At 50.8% G+C, this 18,935-nt stretch overlaps 1 protein-coding gene across 1 annotated transcript in view; it reads left to right on the plus strand.

Moving 5' to 3' along the window:
• Positions 1–216: 216 nt before the first annotated feature.
• Positions 217–18,935, plus strand: part of LOC144174023 (cysteine and glycine-rich protein 1-like) — a 53,369-nt gene continuing 34,650 nt past the window's right edge. The window contains exon 1 of the mRNA XM_077702424.1: positions 217–365. The gene's annotated coding sequence lies outside the window, so the exon portion shown is untranslated. The remainder of the gene's footprint in view (positions 366–18,935) is intronic.

Here is an 18,935-nt window from a genome sequence, read left to right on the forward strand (position 1 = left end):
CCGCTTGTGACGCTACAACGCTTTGAAGACAAATTTTTACCACTTTTTGCACAAAACTTACAAATAAAAATATTTTTAAAAGCAAATTAATAAAATAGTTTAGTAAATTGACAATTAAGCTTGTAAAACCTATAGTAATTATGTTTTCGAAACCGCGTTTAGCCGTCCTGCTTTGCAACAGTCAATCCAAGTCGATCCACAAACGAGTTAAGAAGAAAATACATTATAAAAAAAAGACGGAGCACTCATCCGCGGGTCTGCTGCTGCGCGCGCCAAATGTGTGGGACGATCGTAGCAGGCTGAACGAGTGCAGAGCTCTCTCCGGTGGAGTATACCGACTGACAGCCAAGACGGTAACAGCGCCGGTGAGTGGTCCAGATGCGGCACGAGCTCGCAGATTCGCCCTTATGCGTCGTCTCTTCAATCGAACAATATGTGCGCTGTATGTGTTGTGATCGGTGAACTGCTTCTGATACCCATGGAGCAGCGTGCGTCTCTTTTCCGTATACGCTAGGGTGTGGGCCATCCCCGTGCTCTTTCCGGCAGCGCTCGTTACGACGCTTGAGAAATGACATCCGTACTTTATGGAGGCGCGTCGTTCTGTCCCACCTGCGTTTTTCAGACAGCAAGATCTGTGCACGGGGGGCGGAGGGTGCTCATATTGATTTGCCATTTTCAGCTGTCAACGTTTCCTTTTCTAACCGTTATGTGCCTTGCTCCGTTGTGTCTGCTGTGTCAAGCGTTAGCATCCTGGCAGATCCAAGGCGCTGCTACGTTCGCTGGTTTAAAAGCTTTGTTTCGGGGTTGCCGTCGGAGATGTGCGGCGATGGGCGCCGCAGAGGTTTCTTGTCTGTGCCTTGGCTCGTTGCTGGCGTAACTGGTGGCTCTTTTCGCTCGAGCAACGCCCACGTAACGACTGCTGTTTGTTGACAGTAGAACCTACCTTGAGAGCCCTCGCGCTATTCCGCGGTATTTAAAAGTTGCTAAGGGTCAAGCGTGCCAGGGGGACGGGGGTCGGATTTAACGTAATAGTCAAGGGGGATTTAAATGGTCAAGGTGGGGGGATTTAACGTGCCGAAGGGACACGACAAATCCGCTGTGGAGCGAACTGAGTCCTTACCACGGTGGAAAAATATTACACCGTGGTCCTTACGCGTGCAGAAATCTCATCCAGACGTACGATTCTGCATTTGGGTTCCACCAAAAGTACCAGTCACCGCAGCGCATACATCTCACCAGTTATATATACATGAAAAATTTGAAGCCGTTTTATTACGGCCAAATCGAATGGTAGCGCTCGAGCTGTACCGCTTGGTTATCATTCTTAGTTATATTACTTTTCTTTTTAATTTTCCATTAACTTAGCCACCGTCTTGGTGTCAGCGGGCGTGCGATGAGCTTGGCGTCGTCTACGCTGTCTCTCGACGAGCGCCACTCCGAGTGTCGATATCGGTCGATGTATACTTGAGGCGATAAGAGCTATATAACGTGGCCTTATACGAGGGTATAAGGCCACGTTAGCCGGGTTCCGGCTATATACACGCTAGCATCCTCTGCATGCTGTCGTCCTCTGTACAATCTGTGCAGCGCTACTGGCCAGCAGGCGTTGTTGGTCACTCATCGAGCCGCTTCTGCAGGTTTTCCCGCTCAATTTAGTCCAATCGCCATACAATTTAATCCACACGCTATGTAATATAGTCCAGGTTCCAGCGATTTTAATCCAAGTGCCAATCAATTTAATCCTTTCGCCAACAAAATTAATCCAGCTATCACAAGAATGTTCAGGAGTGTTTGTGCGAAATTGGGCGCAGCTTTGCGGGCTTTGTTGCGCGTGGCGTGGTGAAAACGTGGTGTTTCTTGATCCATTATATGCAAATTATCATATGCGCAAGCGCTTCTGTCGCGAGCAGGCGATATTTCTGACGATCTCGCAGACGATATTATAATTTGGAAATAATGCTTAACACGTACTGCAGAAAAGCATTCATCAATTGAAAATCAGAATGCACAGGGCATTTAAGTAATTTGTTTTCATCAAAGGAGCTTGTGGGGGCATTGTTACGCGAAGAGCAGACGATACTTGTGACGTGAGTTATCGACGGCGTTCTTGCAGACGATCAGCTCACAGCACGCGGCACCAACGGATCACAGCACGTGGCACCAGCGGTCTGCGCGTGTTAGCTGTGCGCATAAGACATTTTGCACATAATGGTGTGGTGTTCACCACACCACGCGCAACAAAGTCCGCAAAGCGGCGCCTAATTTCGCACAAAACACTCCTGAACATTCTTCTGATAGCTGAATTAATTTGGTTGGCACTTGGATTGAATTCGCTGGTACCTGGATTAAATTACATGGTGTGTGGATTAAATTAGATGGCGCTTGGATTAAATTGAGCGGAAAAACCTGTAGTTCCGAAGTAGTAGCTGTGGCGGTAGGGGAGCAGCGGCAGAGTAAACAGCGGTAGCAGACGACGCGCGCGTTCATTCGGTCCGTGACCTTGAATAACAGGCTTCACACCGACAGACGCTATATTTCGCGCTAATAATTATGTAGAATTTAAATACTTCGCATCGTAGTGGCGTCCTGTAGAGGACCAATGTCACGTTGCACACACGAATTCATTTTTCTTCACGGACGCTGTTGATGCTTTCAAGGCTTCATCGTCATCATCATCAGCCTGCTCAGGTACACCCGGTACACCAAACTGCAGGACGAAGACCTCTCGCATTGACCTCCTACCGCTCCTGTCCTGCGCCATGCCTTAAAAAAATGTAACTTGTTTGCATTGTGAATTAAACTGATCGTTAAATTCAGACTAAGTACTAATTAAATTCAAACTGAGCACGCATCCGGATAATTCTTGTTCCATTCTGGCACGGTGCAGGGTTAGGGCTGTAGTTACCACACTTGGCTGTGGCTCTTGAAGACCCGGGTTCACATCCCACTGGAAACCAAATAAGTTTATATGTACTTATTTTCTTTTTACAGCAGCGTTAATTTGGTTTCATTCGTGTAGTCGCCCGCAACTACGGTCACTTTTCGCGTTTAATAATACACCTAAGGATTTCGCCTTTTAAGAAGGATGTCAAATTTTGTATTTATCTAGCCAGAATCGTCTTTTCTCAATTTTTCACGTCTTTTCTGAAAAAAAAAAAAAAGGGAACTGCTGTTTTTGCTCACGCCCCGCAAAAATTTATGAAAACTTGCATCTCTACTCGGACAGACAGTGCCTACCCTCGGGCAGTTGGTGCCAGGACTTCAACATAACGAAAACGAACGCCGCATTGCGTCTCGGGCCGTTCGTAGGGAGTCCAGGGGCGAAATACTGAGCTTTTGTTCGCCTGAAAGCGTCCGTCTCGCGCGCAGCTGCAGTAGAAGCAGCCAGGTGGCCCTGCCGCTTCCGGTGTAGGTTCCGTCCCAGCCGTGCTTCTCAACTTCGAACTCTTTTGAAACAGACTATAATAAACCCCGGGAGTGATCATAGAAGACGCCCGACGGGGGAACCACCTCCGTTCCAATTTTCAATGCTACTACTAGTCCTTTTAACAGCACGCAAAACCAGACTTGGCAGTAACAAACTTACAGTAATAAATTACTTTTTGCTGTAACGAGTAATGTAATGAATTATATTTGAGTGTTGGTAATTTTGTAATGTAATTAAATACTTCAGACCAGTAATATCATGGACATTACTCATTACTTTCCCAAACACTTCTGCCTACGATGTTACCCTGTACGCTTCTCCTACGGCATAAAAAGTTGACCAAGTACAGTTCCAGTGCCCAGAGAAGAGAGTCTCTGGGCATTGGAACTCTACGAGCGCGAAGGAAACAACGCTTCGATGAGAGCTCTGCCGGCTTTCTCGTGCCTCTTCGTTCCCTGTTCACGCGTCCCGGGAATGCAGCTAAATTAGTTTCATTACTTTTAAACGTAATAGTAATGTACTTTCGGCCATCTGTAATTTCTAATGTAATTTAATTACATTTTAGAAAATTCTAGGAAAGTAATGAGTAATGTAATTAAATTACTTTTTAGGAGCAATTTTACCATCTCTGCGCAGAACTTGACCCCGCGTGGGCGTTGTGCACAGCACTTTTGCCGACTGATACAACACCACCCGCGTAAAATTTCTCACCTTTCCGTCCAACCCCCCTCCCCCCCCCCCCCCCCCCTTTTTTTTTTTTAAAGCTCCAACTGGCCGCGAAGGGAGGGGGAGCAGTGTCGCCTATAAAAGGTCGGATATTTTTCGTGGGGTCTCACGGGGAAGCAGGCGCACGCCCTTCAGGGGCGTTCCGGAGGAGGAAAGAAGCAGTTTTGTCGCGTCTGCACGTTTCGGCTTTGACCTACGAGATAACTTTGTCTCTGCCCTTGTAGCGCACCAGTGTAGTGCACCAGAACGCCGCGCCGTATCGCGTCCCGGTAACCTATAACGCGCGTAAGAATGACATAATTCTTTTCTCTCATATCCTATTTCTTCCATGTGCAGCGCGTCTTTAGACGCCTTGGGCTCACATTCGGGGGCGCCCTTGTTATTGCCACAATTTTCATGCCGCTTTGTTGAACTCGCCGTGCGTAGGCCGCCGTTGTTTCGGTGGGAACTGCAAGGTTCTCGACTAATTTTGCTTTGTGCCAGCATTAACCGTAGCTGTCACATTTACTGTCAAATCGTCGCGCCGTGACCTAAAGACGAAAGAGCTTAATTGGCAAAGATTAGCTTCACAAAACGTAGGGAAATTACGGTTTAAATACTGTGAATGAAGGAGTGAGGCGCAAAACGCCGGAACAAGAGACTCACTCGGTCAAAGGTTGTGTGGTAACGGCCGGTAAAAAAAAAATGCTCTCTCCTCTCGGCTGAGGAATAGTAAAGTGGTATGGTAGAGGAGTGAGGGGCAGTGTGATCTTGTTGCCTCACAAAAAACAACCAGGTTAAAAGGAACAAGTTTTTGCGTGTAAGTGAACCACCTAAAGGTGCTGTGAAAAGCAACGTTTAGCCATGTCACGGAGGACGTTCACTCTGCAGCCGTCTTTTTTTTTTTTTTTTTTTTAGAACAGCTCGGTACGATTGTTCACTCCATCAGTTCTGCATCGGGCCGAAAAATCAGTTTTGCCTTCGTTGGAGAAGAGCTCTCGGGCAATGGCCTCGTAAGATGGGGTAAAAACAATTCCAGTTGAAAATCTGTAAGCATTTGGAGCATTCCCGGCAAAACTGACCTGTCTCATCGACGCGATCGTCGTACATGTATCTGGCGTCCATGCACCGGATGCAGCGTCAACGTGTGTGTCCTGACATCAATTTTCACGGGCACGTATTTTTCTGTCGGGGTCACGTGCATATATCCTCCTACCGTTAACTTTTACTCGTGCCGAGGCGGCTTTGTCGTTCAGACCGTCTGGGTAATCCCGAAAGAGGAACGTGTGTGCACAGATGTTGAAGCTGTAGCGATACGCTGCAGTGCAGTCTTCGGCGGCGTTACGTTGATTGATTGATTGTAGGGTTTAACGCGCCGACGCAACGCAGACGATGAGGCGCGCCGTAGTGGAGGGCTCCGGATTAATTTTGACCACCTGTGGATCTTTAACGTGCGTCGAAATATCGTACACACGGGCGTCTTTGCCACGTGGTCTTTGCTTTTCGCCACCATTAGAAAAGCGGCCGCCGCGCACGGTAATATCCGCGTCCATTTGTAAACAACGGGACGATCTTCGAACCCTCCATTCGGTCGCCCTCCCGTTGTTAGCTCAACCTGCCACGCAACAGCGATTGTGTGCGAAGAGCGTTGCATGGCCACGCGCTCGTACAAAGGATGACACCACTTTGCGCAATTCGGCTCGTGACGCGACATGTTCGCATACATATATGGCGACCCAAGCAGCACTTTGAACGTTGCCGGCGACTGCGTTGGCGTTACTGTAGTCCCGGTGCCTTAGCCGCAGCCCGAACAACACACTCTCGGTCGCTTACGTACACACGCACGGGGCCCCCGTCGCGATCATCCGATTGTTTCGGCGAAAAGGAAACATCGAAGGCCGCGCACACAATTGGGGTTGCACAAACGCGTTCTGATTCGTTTTCATGTTACCAGAGTACCCGTCTTCGAGCTTTGCGAGTTCGATTCCCGGCCGCGCGCCGCCTTTCTGATGGATGCGAAAAGCAAAAACGCCCGCGTGTTTGAGATTTCGGCGCACGTTAAGGATACCCAGGTGGTCGAAATTAATCCGGAGCCCTCCACAGCAGCGCGCCTCATAGTCCGGGCGTAGCTTCGGCGCGTCAAACCCCACAATCAATCAATCAATCAATCAATCAATCAATCAATCAATCAATCAATCAATCAATCAATCGAGCTTTTCTTCAATTTTATTTTAGGAGAAATTTTTCCCCAACAAGGAGGTAAGTGCAGGACAGTTTATTGTCTAACTGAGCTCTGCGGAGCTGTCGCGCAAGTTTGCCTATCGCCCAGCAATTGTTGATCGAGACCGCACAGTGAACAAGCTCATTTCGAATGACAGCACAATGGCTGAGCATCGAACGACCTGGAGGGGGGTTGGCGCAAGAGCAATACCGTGCTTGGTGTCGACGTCATGCAGAAGTACCCTTGGGCTGCATCGATCTGACCTTGCACGCGTGCGTGCTCCAGCGAGTGTGCTCGTTCTGAGTAATCCCGTCCGTTTCCGAGTGAAGTCGGCGCGTCAGGGAGGCCGGGCTACGGTTTGGCCCGGCGACCCGTTGGCGGCAGGGTGTGTCCCCCTGCAGCCGACCCCGTATGCGAGAGCGGCCGCCCACGACCCAAGGCGCGCCCATCGGCCCAGCCGCGACGCCCATCCGAAGCGGCGCCTCTGCACGCTTCCTCGGCCATTATTGCTTCTGGTTTATTTCCGTCCACCGCAGATCCGCAAGCGTAGAGTATGAGTGTAGGTGGATCGACGTCGCACTCGGCCGAGCGATTCTTCGCCTCCGATTGATTGTGCGCGGCTGTCATGTTTGTTCCGTACGGCTGATTCGTGTGGAGAGCCGCTGGCAGTGTTTGGCGTGTGTTCGCACAACACCAATCTTGTTTCGCAGTGTTCTCCTTCGGCTTTGGTCGAAAGTGGAGATCTCGACTGCGTGGGTGTTGTGCGGCGCTCACTGAATCTGACTGGCAGAAAAGGCCTTCGCGTTGTGGTCGCCGTCGTAGCTCCCACTCACCTGGCGGCTAGCTGTGTGCGCGCGAGGGCTCGTGGAAGCGCCCATGACGATGACGATGATGTGGCGCACTATTTGTTCCTCATGGTGCCAGGGAAATCTGGTTCGGGGCAGGAGAAAGGCCGTTCTATTTACGCGCGGTCACGCCACCAGCGTTATATTCGCTTTCGGTCATGCGTTTCCACTATTGCTTACGTCGCATCTACGATACGCATCTCCCTCCCTCCCCCCCCAACTGCTTCTTTTTTGTCCCCCCTCGAGGATATTTTAAGGCCATGGTTCTGCGTATCTCTGCCCCTAGCTTAACATCGCCTTCCCTCTTTCGTTTTTGTTTTTCTATCTTGTTGAAGACGGCCGCATCGACGGGCAGGGCGTCGGGCAGTTCCACTCTGAGACCGTAATCTCATTCAGGCCTACTCGCTTTCACGTGCCGCGGATGTGAAGCGCGGCGAGTGTAGTATACGGGTGGTGTGATGGGACTGCAGAGCCATCCTTCAAGAGATTCCAATTTAAGCCTTGTTGACCTTTGCGCTGTCAGAAGAAGGCCCCGGTTCTTTTGTTACGTGCGGCAAACTTCCGCCGTGCGCGAGTTCTGGCACTCTTCCGCTGAAACGAGTGTGGCAGCTGGCACGGCACAAGTGGAAAGCTGCCTACGCGACTGATTTCGCGCAAGGCTGCAGTTCTCGGTGCGAATTTCCCCTGTACTTCACCGCGTGCGTACCATGCGCTGAACGCGACCATCCTGGCAAGCTTTTCTCCCCTGACGTTCTTGCGGTTAAGGGGAAGTATCGAAGCGAAGCACAAAATTAAGGACAGAAACACAGAAGACGACACTCAGAGCGCTCTGTGTGTCGTCTTCTGTGTTTCTGTCCTTCGTCTTGTGCTGCGCTTCGATACTTTACTATGTACCAACTCTAAATACTCTGTAGAACTCGGTGCTGCCCCAGAGGCCGTTGGTGCATCGTGCGACCTTTGTTTGGGCAGCAGGCCATCACAGGCGCAGAACCACCTCGTGTCGTGTGTCATTGCGATTTTTTTTTTTCCGTTCAGCATAGCCGGTGTGTGCGGAAAGCGAGGGCATGCACTGTTGCCCAGGTAGTGCTAGTTTCGCAGGTGCCTAGTGGGCGGAAGCGGTCGCCGCTACCCCGCCCTAATTGACCTTTACTGACCTCCGCGAGGCCACGCTTTATTACGATTTGTAATTCTCCTTTCCACGAGCTACCATAAGATGAGCGAGTGATCTATACACACACATGCCTACCAAATCTGACTTTCACCACATAACTCCCTTTATTGGCAGCGCAACTAGCACACTCGCAACAGCGACGTTAGCATTGGCTTGCCGTGACTGCAGCGCGTCACGATATTCTACGCGGCCCGAAATGCGTACCGCGTGGCAGCGCTGGAGGACAGAGCCGCGTGGAGCCGCGCTGTTTCGGCACTTTCGCGTTGATACGGGCCCGCGATGCCGCCGCCGCGCTCGCACTTTCCTGTCTCGCCGGCCGACAGGAAAGTTTACTTTACACCCCGAGCACGATCGCCGCCGACGAGCCTTGCCTCCCCGACGCCCGTCTCATCGAGGAGGGTCAGCGCTCCGCTTACGGTCTAAATACGTGGCGCGACCGAAAATGAAGCAAAACAAGGGGCAGAATACTGCCAGATAGCAGGAGCAGCAGCAGTGAGTGCGTGCGTAATTAACTATATTTTCTGCGATATAAACGGGAAAATATACGCAAAACAATAAACAAGAAACGACGCCGGGAGTTTGTGGGCAGCAGACGTATACGTTGCTCATGGTTCAGCGGTTATTCGCGAACTGCGCAAATATTCCTGAATGCTTGCGTTCCTTTCCGCGTTTTGCTAATGCATATGTATGCATGTTTGTTGGACCGGTTATAGCGGAGGCGGAGGAAATCGGAAAAGCAGTGTCCACTTTTTTGTTGCTGTATGCAAATAGTGTGCACATCCTAGCAAACAAAATAAAGGGTACATGTAACGGTGAACACGCGGGCACTTTGCGTTTATCGCGAAGCCATGAACGCGCTATCCGGGGAAGCACCGATTTCACAACTTCATGTTTAAAGGGACCCTGAAACAATTCATCTTTTTTTTTTTTTTTGACATCTTAAATGCTTGCAGAACGTAGTCACCCAGCACTTTGATTTGGAGGTCGTAAAGTATAATTACTGCTCTGTGTTCATCAGATAACCTGCAAACTCGCTCAAAAGATTTTTCACTCTTTTCCCGTCTTGACGTTCTTCGACGGCTCGAATTACGTCACTGGCCATGTAGCGGCTGATGGCTGGTTTTCCTTCAGTTGCAGCAATAAACACTTTTCGGTAGCAACTTTAAAATTAAAGCCTCAAAAACAAAGCAGAAATTGAAGGCGTATCTGATGCGACGAGCAAATCACGCAGTGCTGCTCCGTGCTGGCGATAACTATAGCTTTCGCAGTGGTTCCAGACGCGAATGAATGAGTGAAAGCGTTTATTCAAAGCGTTGCAGGATCCCTTTAAGTCAATGCGTCTTCGCTGGCTCCCTTTACGACGGCACATTTCTTCGTCAACGAAGTTATATGCACACGCACTTTCGCCGGAACGAAGTCCTGGGCCATCTGTTCCTAGAATCACCGTACAAGAATGAAGTAGACCCAAAGGAATCTCGAGAGCGCAAAAGCACAACAATCAGAGGGAAAATCCGAGTCCCACACGTGTGACGTGGCATCCGGGTGCGCTGCCAATATTGACATCACTGAAATGGGAAGGCCGGTTGGTTGAGGGCGAGGAAGAGATGGGCGAAGCGCTGGCGTCAGTGCACGGCAGACTATCTCCTTTCATGGAAGGCGCGACCATTGCGGGAGGGTCGCTTTGTATACCGCTATATTTTTGGTCCTCGTCATTGATGTTCTGTTATAACTTGGCTCTGTCGTCTCGCCGTGACGATTCCGGACCGTCGAAATTACCCGGTTCGAACGGACCCAATACCCCCACCCCTCCTTGTATATTCGCGTACAGTACAACTTGGATCATAATTTCTTGGTAGGTGTGGCTCCAGATGCGGTCCCAGCTGCATCCCCTGAACGGGTTCTAGTATACATAAGTGATGAAAACATCTCGCCCTTCACGCAAGCAATCACTCGATTTAAGGACCTTGTTCCTCGATTTTTTTTTTTCCCCATCTCATCCTACCCTGAGTAAATGGCAATCCGTGGCGTGGCGACTTTTGCAAACGAACTCGTACCCCGACCCGGCGTACAGTCACTGCTACGCCAAGCAATGTTCTGACAAGTGACACCGGTGTGAGGACAGGGCTGACCTAGCACACATGCCGTGAGCCTGTCCACAGGCGACAACGGTAGGTCGCAAAATCACTAGTGTAAAGCCATGGGAGACTATTGCTCAGCTCCGACCCAGCGGATCATGTCTGGGCCATTCAGCTGGCCGAAGACGCGGCTGCAGAGCCCAAGGGCTCTTGGCCGACGTCTGGGATAACTGGCTGTCAAGCAATAAATCTCTCTCTCTCTCTCTCTCTCTCTCTCTCTCTCTCTCTCTCCCTCCCCTCGGAATTCACACTAGGTAGCTTTTGTACAAGATAGAGCCGCGTTGGACAAAAATGCCAGCTGGAGCGGGACATCGTGTTTATTCTTTTGGTTGATGTTCGGCTTTTGCTTCCTTCTGCCTGCCGGGCTTGGCAGGAAGGAGCGAACTTTAATTCTTGCTTATCGATTTTCAAAATCCTCGAACCGGGCTAGGTTTCTAAATGCCGGGAATGGTAGCACGATTTGTAAGCATTTTCATCCCGTTGTGCGGCCCATATCTATCAGACTCGGTATGGCCGGTAACTCCCGACGTCGTTAGCCGTGCTTTACGTTCAGCTTTCACCACATGCACTACTAACCAATGGCGCTGTTACCGACCGCGTCTGGCCAAGTGAGGCGTGGCTATTTATCCGCACGGCGTGTCCGGAGGGCGTAGCGTATGCACATCCGACGGTGCCCGCGCGCGCTCAGCGTCAGCGCTTCCGTGTTTCTCGAACTATGCAAATTTCGGCTGCGTCGTGGCGCGCTTCCTCTCCGAAGCGCGTGCTTCCTTGGCGCGCTCTGCTTTCCGCGTCAGGTTTACCTGCACAGACCTGTAGCGGTCCCCGCTCACGTGCCGGCAGCGGTGCACGTAATCGCATACAGCTGGCCGAACGTGTGATTCGGGGTAACCGGCGGTGGGCGATTGTTCGTTCTTCGAGACTTCCCACCCTGTCAATCGGGCGCCACAATGGACACCGCTCCAGACGGCTTTCGTCACGCCGTCTCGGTGTCCTTGGCGGCTCCGCGTTACCTCCTCGTTATTACGCTCTTGCTCTTTGTTTCTCTTGGCTGCAGACAAAGAAGCATCGTGAGTGAGCGTGGCAAGGTTGTTTTGCCGGCATCCCATGGCGCAACCACGTCCCCGCCGAAAGACGCTCCTCCTGCCCTCGCAGCAGCGCGCGCGTACCGCCGCCGGCTGTAATTGGCATAATTCGGTCGGCCCGTCCTCGGCAATTATCTCTTCTCCTGTCCCCCGAGCACCACCCCCGCTACCTCTTATCTGCCTTGTACCTCCGCACCGCGATCCACAGCGGGATGGCTAGCCGCAGTCGAGGCATTTCTGCAATTTCCCACGTTTTAGCTTTGTTGGCTGCAGGCCCCCGTGCGCATGAGCCATTATTTGCCCGGAATTTCGACTCCTGGGAGAGCGTTCGACCCGCGAAACGAAAACAGAGGTGGAGGTGGGTGTCGAACCTTCGATAGCGTGGAAGACGCGTGTGCTGCGGCCGCAGACTCGGCCAACGAGTATCCGGAAGAGCTTAGCGCCCGGCCAAGGCACGGTCCACACGTGCTGTCGCTTTTGTACACGCATAGCGGAGCATTTCAGCGTCACGTGGCTTGGCGCACCCGCCGTTGTGAAGCGTGCGCAGCTCATCTGGGCAATGGGCGTCTTTCGGTGCACCACCAGCGCGTGGAACGTGTCAATCCGTGCCTGCACCATCTGCCCAGGCCCTCGTTTCTCCTGGGCTTCCGGGAAAGGTAACACGCACCCATAGCTGTCCAGTGCGAGGAGAGTTCGAATAGTTGCTTCCTCGTAAGCGGCTGCTGATGGAAGCCTCCGCACTTGGCACATTGCGGGGCTGGCCGTTCGGCAGAGATTCAGTCCCCTTGGTCCCAAACTCCCGAAGCAGCCGCAATGGACGCGCTCATGGATTAATCTAGTGCTACTGCTCTGCCCTAGGTGAGGCCAGAGGTTTATCCAGAATTTCGATTTTAGGGGGGATCTCCAAAGCGAGAATCATACCCCTAGACCCATTCTATTCTTGCCCATGTGTTGTATATTTATGTTAGCCCTCTACCCTATCCCCCTATTCCTATGTACTCTTTCCTCCCTGTCCCACCTCCCCTACACCAGCAGGCGTTCCGGTGTCCGCCCCTAGGCGAGGCAATTTACGCCTGTTGGTGGACCTTCCTTTCTTTCTTTTGTGCAATAAATACATACATCTCAAAATCCTTCTGGGGGTGTGTTGGGGAAGTGTGTATAAATCCCTGGGTGAGGCTAAGTGTTGGCTTGTTTCTGATAATGTTTTCCCCTTTTTTTTATTCTGTGCATTAAGACTTCTTGTGCTCATTTCTGGTTCCCGCTTTAATGTATCCCTACCTCATTCCCGCTTTTTATTCCTGTAGGGGAAGGGTCTTAGCGCAACATGGCACGCGGAAAAGCAGTGAATGGTCGAGGAGAACGTCAAAAAAATGCAAGCGATGTCACTTAACGAGAAATCCTGCGTGCGTTTCAGTAAAATCGGCAAAGCCGCAAGCCCCATCTTTATCTTCAAATTCCTCTCAAGCGCGCCTTTTTCAACTAAAGCGCTAACGTTTGTAGATGCATCTGTCATCGCTGACGCTGATATGGCCAGACCCGGCCCACGGTGATATTAGCAGTGATTTGTCACTTAATTCACTAAGGGATGGTGGTTGTCGCAGATGCGCCTGCGTGGCTTTTTTATTTCGTGCGCGAATTTCTATGATGGGTGAAGGAATGCGTGTTTTGTCTGCGTGATGTATACACGTGCGGCTTCCGGATGATCGTGCGCCTGCATGGCGCAACAGCGGCGCGTGTTTGCTAAGCGCCGCCGCGTGTAGTCGCTGTGACCAGGACGTTGAGGTTTCTTGTTGCGCAGACTGTATGCTTCGCGGAGACGGAAGCCGCAGACTGGTGCCGTATGTTCCGAACAGGCCGAGGGGTTTACACTACTGCGCCGGAAACTAAGAAGCACGATTCTTCGATACTGTAGCTGCAATGTACTTCGCTGTTGCGCTTTCTTGAAATTCGTCGCCAACTTACGTCTACCTGGTCGGAAGTCGCTTGCATGTATAAAGTATGACCCGCAGAAGCTAGCGACGTCCCGCGCGTTTGCAAACGACAGCAGGGAGACGAATTCTTCGCGCGCGTACATGCATGCTTAGGTGGCAGCTCGTTATAAGCGCGGTTCTTGATCAGCGGGACTCGCTGTTTTTTCCGTTTTCTTTCCTTCGTCTGGGCGCGTTCGCTAGCGGAAAAACAGCTGCGCTGTACGCGGCCGTAATGTGTCCTCGCTGCCTAAGCTCTTTATACACCCATTTACAAAGCAGCAGTCACACGAGGAAACGTGCAGAAACAAAAAAAAAAAACAAAAAAAATCTGAGCTGATTTCGCTCGCCTCGTATGGACGTCAATGCCTCTCGAACCATATTGTTTTCGCTGACGAACAGAGGAGGTACAGCACCGGCACATGACAGGGATTATCCGAAGCTTATTCTCGTCTCGAGTTAAACCTTCGTAGCCGCATGGTGTAACTGTCTCGGTGATGTTTGGACAGCCTGACGTCCCAGATGCTTTCTCCGAAGCCCGTTTGCGCAGAAACCAAATCCTGCTATTTTTCTTATACTTCTTCCCGCGTTTTTCTCCTGCTTCGATTCGACGGTGCGCGGGCGTTTTACGCGCGCACGGAATGATGGAAGGCGTGCTTCGTGGGTATACGCTCGAGCTTCTCTGCGCCGTCGACGGCGGCCGTCAACTGCGTACGCAAATGACATGCATTACGCGAGACATCAATTAGTTCCGCAAGAGCGTAAAACGCGCGTGGTATGGCCGCATCTCGCATTGTGTGAAGTGAACCGCGACGCCCGCACATTTTCTATAGCTGCGTGTCTGTGTATGCATCACGCGCCGTGGTCGCGCAAACGAAGAAAAAAAAACGGGCTATTGCCACGAAGCGAACCCGAATTTCGCGTGATCGAACTTTCTCTCATTTCGGCACTTGTTGTTTATATAATTATACCTTATTTGTTTTTCGGCGCCCGTTAAAGATCCCCAGGTGGTCAAAATTAATCCAGAGCCTTCCACTACGGCGCGCTTCATCGCCTTCGTTGCGTCGGCGCGTTGAACCCTACAATCAATCGACTTTATTTGTTATCTTGTTGTTTACTTTTATTGTTTGTATAACTATTTTTCTTATTTTACCCCAAGTCATCCTATAACGAGTATATGCGGTACTTGAACGTTTCAAAACGACACTGAAGTGAGTTATGAACATCGCCTAATTAGCGGTACGGCGTTAAAGATTAGAAAGATTTTTTGTTTGATCAATTGGCAGGCATTTTTTTTAAACAAAGAAAAAATCACATTCGTAAGCGCCGTTTTCCTCGCACCATTCTCGCCGCCGATTAGCCGACGTCACTATGACAACACGTACGGCTAGTCGGCACGGCTGAATTGAGCGTATTGCAAGGAAGTTTACCTTGGGCGATTTAGGCGGTCTTAACTCTGAAATCGCTCATTAGCATAAAAACACATTGAAAACCAGCTTGACGTCGTTGCGGTATGCTGTATCGCTTGTCTCCGTGAAGACGCGCAGATTTCGGAGGAACTTGAGGTGGGTGTATGCCCTGCGCTTCCCGTAAGCGAGCAGTGGAGGGAGGCGTTGGGTAGCTCTGGCCGGATTATACATACTAGAAGACGGGGTGAAAAGAGCCACCGAAGTCGCCACCTGCCTTCGGCCGGTGGCTACCGCGCTCTGAACACTTACTTAATTAAAGTCTCTCCCTCTCTATCGCTCGCTATCTCTCTCTCTCGTTCTCACTGCGCCTCCCGTACCGTGGACGCTGGAAATGACGGGCGAGGAAGGCTTTGCCATCTGGTGTGGAGTACGGCCGGCGAGCTCTGATAAAGAAAAAAGTGCGTGCGTGCGAGTCATTGCTATCACCATTATCAATCATCGTAACCTAGGAACGTTCTCCCCCGTACTCAAAGGTACATTTTTTTTCTCGGGCTCTGTTTCAGAGCTATGAGTGGGGTCTTGATTTGGCGGAGAGCAGGGTTGCACGTACAGTGTTCATCTCTTTTTCAGTAAGAGCGGAAATTAGGGCGTGTAAAGGGGCGGAGGTCACGGAGAGGTGTATGTATATAGGACTTACGCAACCGGGCTGAGCTGCCAAAGCGGACCAGTCTTCTGTAACACACAGACAGACGCGGGGCAGCCGATTGCGCTGCTCCCAGGCGGACAGGCTGCCTACCCCTTGGCATCTTTCCTCGGAATAGAACAATGGACCAAGGCGACCCTGCTCTCCGGAACGGCCAGCTAACTAGCTCCTTAATTAGCGAACGCACGCGTCGTCTAAAGGGCACGTCCCGTTATATCGCACTGCAGAACGAGGTCGAGGCCAGCTACGCAATTCATGGCTGAGCGTGTGCGCAGGTCGACCTCGCTGGCGGAGGTGGTTGTTGTCGCCGTTCTATTACACCAAGCGTAGCGATCGCGATGCCCTGGTCCCACGACGCTGACATTCTGAGATCGCTGACGCTGATGAGGGCAGATATCCCCCCAGTCCAGTGCACATGCCTGTCGCTCCCGCGTGGGCGGCGATGCCGCTGTATAGCTTGTGTCGTTCTTCAGTTGGCGATATAACTTCGACGGCCGTGATAAGCCGTGCATGTCCACGCCATCAGTTACGTGTCCACGTAACAGTGGCCATCAGTATACGTGCACCACAAGTTACTTGCTCCGAAACAATTTGCGACAGCGGCGTATACGTACATAAGAACACCGGTGAAATCAGTTCATTGCCCTGCAGAGTTCACTCGGGAATGTTGTGCTCCCTCCCTTGTCTGTAACGGTTTAGAGATGGTCTATTGGTGGCGGTGGCGTCTTTTTCCGTGACTTTTTGCAGCCTCGAGACATTTATTTTGCCAATAGAACGTTGACCTCTTTTATTATTTCTCTTTTTATTATTTTAGATTTTACTGGATTCACAAATGGCACTGTATGCAGGAAAATCCGTGCTTACCAGAACCAGGTGGCATATCAAGAGTCGCGCTTTGATACATAGATAGTTGACTGGTCACTCCATGTATATATAAAGAACCCTGTAGGTACCAGGCACTCTGTCTCCACTTCTGTTCCCGTTGTACGTACGATTACTTGGGTATTCATCTGGAGTAGATTAGTTACTATAATAGGCACGATTTTTAAGATGAGCAGGGAAGCCCACTGTCAACGCTCAAAGGAAATAAAATTTTCTCACACAGTTCATTTAAGTTCTGCGTCAACTTCATAGATGTTGTGTGACAAAAAAATAGCACCAGAATATACGTAGCGTGAGCTAAGGTTCAGCTGTTTATTCTTTGGTTTCCTGGTTGTCTAGGATTAGCTGATTATCATGCTTACTGCTGCTAAACGATTTCCAATCCCATTTAATTCGATCCAATCCAATCCAATCGCGGCGGCGGCTCTGGCACGCCAGCTGTGCCCCGTGACACGTCACTGCTCGTTGCGCATGCGCAGCACGTATCCCAGTAGCCATGCAAAACTGCTCAACCTTGGCCAGTGTAGTTCACGCTACAAAAGCTTCGCTGGTCATCCACCTTCGCAGAGTGGAACGCGGCTCATTATTTTCCTCGATTGGTGTATCTCCCCTGGCGGCGACGCGAGCCACGCTGGCGTTCTTTCTTTTCCCGCCGCATTGCGTTGCAGCTGGAAGCACCAGTACTTTTCTGCATTGTTCTCACCCGGCATGGGGTTCGACTCTTCGATTCGAGCCTTTGATTAATCGTTCGACGAAAAGCAGGAAGGAATTTTAGCTACGCACTATCATCCCGACGATGTCAGGCAACGATATGTCGCGGGCGCGCTGGCCCAGCATATATTTATACCCAGCATATGTGAGTGGAAGGCCGCGTTGAGGAGCAGTGTTCACTAAGCATTCCGGTCGCGCGCACTTGTCCATGCCGGGGCCGGCGTGACGGAACGCGGCCGGACGTTCCTGAGCGGCGGCCCATTCGGACCACATTGCCTCACCGCGTCATTCCTGCCTTTTCCCATCGGCGCGCACCTGTGCTGGTTTTTTTATACCTACCCCGTGTGCTTATCTTGCGAGCAATGCACCGTGCAATCTCGAGACTGTGCTCGTGTTCTCACCGCATAGCATTCTCGATGACGCATTCCGGATGTCTTTGGCTGTATCTGGCCGGCATTGATAAATTTGACGGCACGTGCCGGTATGCTTACCGGAGAAGCTGTGGGCGATAGAAGTATCCCGCGGGATTGGGGCCGACGTTATACCCCATTAAAACAGTGCGCGAACGCATTTGCGTCTCCGTGCGTGCAGGAGCTCGAATGGCGAGACCTTTGCAATTCATTCCCGCTGAACAGACTGGATGAAAGATAATTAGTTGTTACAAATAACGAAGTTCTCACATCTTCACCCTCTTCCACACACGCGCGCGCATATGTGTATATATTTCTGCACGTGTCATCCGCTTTATTACTGTTTCTGCTTCCAAGACAAGGTCGAGGGCTGCAGTTTCTTGCTAAGGGATTAAGTGCGCACCTTAACAGTTTTCCCTGACATAGCTGTTGTTTGTATCTGTAAAAAATGGAACTTGTCCACTACTGTCCTCAAAAACTGACCACGGAACTCACTTCCTTCGCATTGGTGACACGTTTGGTTGTGAAAGGCAGGGCAAAGAAAAGTATAGAGCAATATCCACGTTTTAGTGCTTTTTTTACTTATTCGGTTTTACTTACTTTTTGCGTAATATTTTAAAACAACGTGATTCGCCTTTTTTTGTTGTTGTTTTGCACGTAAACCCATTAAAAAAACTGGCGCATTTGATGCTTCGTGCTATATCTCTGCTCCGAGGCGCAGCTTATGTTGCAGGCCGGCAGACTTGTTTTAACCAGCTGGTGATATTAAACGTGGATCAAAATCTCGATACTCGGACGTTCTCGATTTCCATCTACTTCAGAAAAACGGTCGTGGAGAAGGGAGATCGAGGCCACTTGTGGTCATCAGCAAACGGCGTGCACTGAGCAGCTCCTGCGGTCACACTCGTCAAGTATTAACAATTTGCAGGTGTTGGACCTTTTAACCAAATTATGAAATGCAAAAAGTTTGCACACATCGGGTGTGGGCTTTCGCTGTTGCGCAGTGCAGCACTCCTGCAGCCTGATTGCTCCATTAAAGTCGCAGCTAGAGAAGGGCAAAGTCGTTTTATATCCCCTGCAAGCTGCCGAGAATGACATTTCGTTTGGTCAGCTTGCAGTATATACGCTCGCGCTTCCAGCAGCAACAGACCATTGCTACATTGGTGCTAATTCATTTCCCCTGTTGTTACATGGAGCGTGATAGTGTTCAATTGTCTGGAGGGGAAAGTGCGCGAGAGGGTACGAAGTTGATGGTACGTGGAAGAAA

Source organism: Haemaphysalis longicornis, unplaced genomic scaffold (genome assembly GCF_048455015.1).
Source record: "Haemaphysalis longicornis isolate Haplotype H1 unplaced genomic scaffold, Haemaphysalis longicornis Haplotype H1 scaffold_3, whole genome shotgun sequence".
Lineage (NCBI taxonomy): Eukaryota > Metazoa > Arthropoda > Arachnida > Ixodida > Ixodidae > Haemaphysalis > Haemaphysalis longicornis.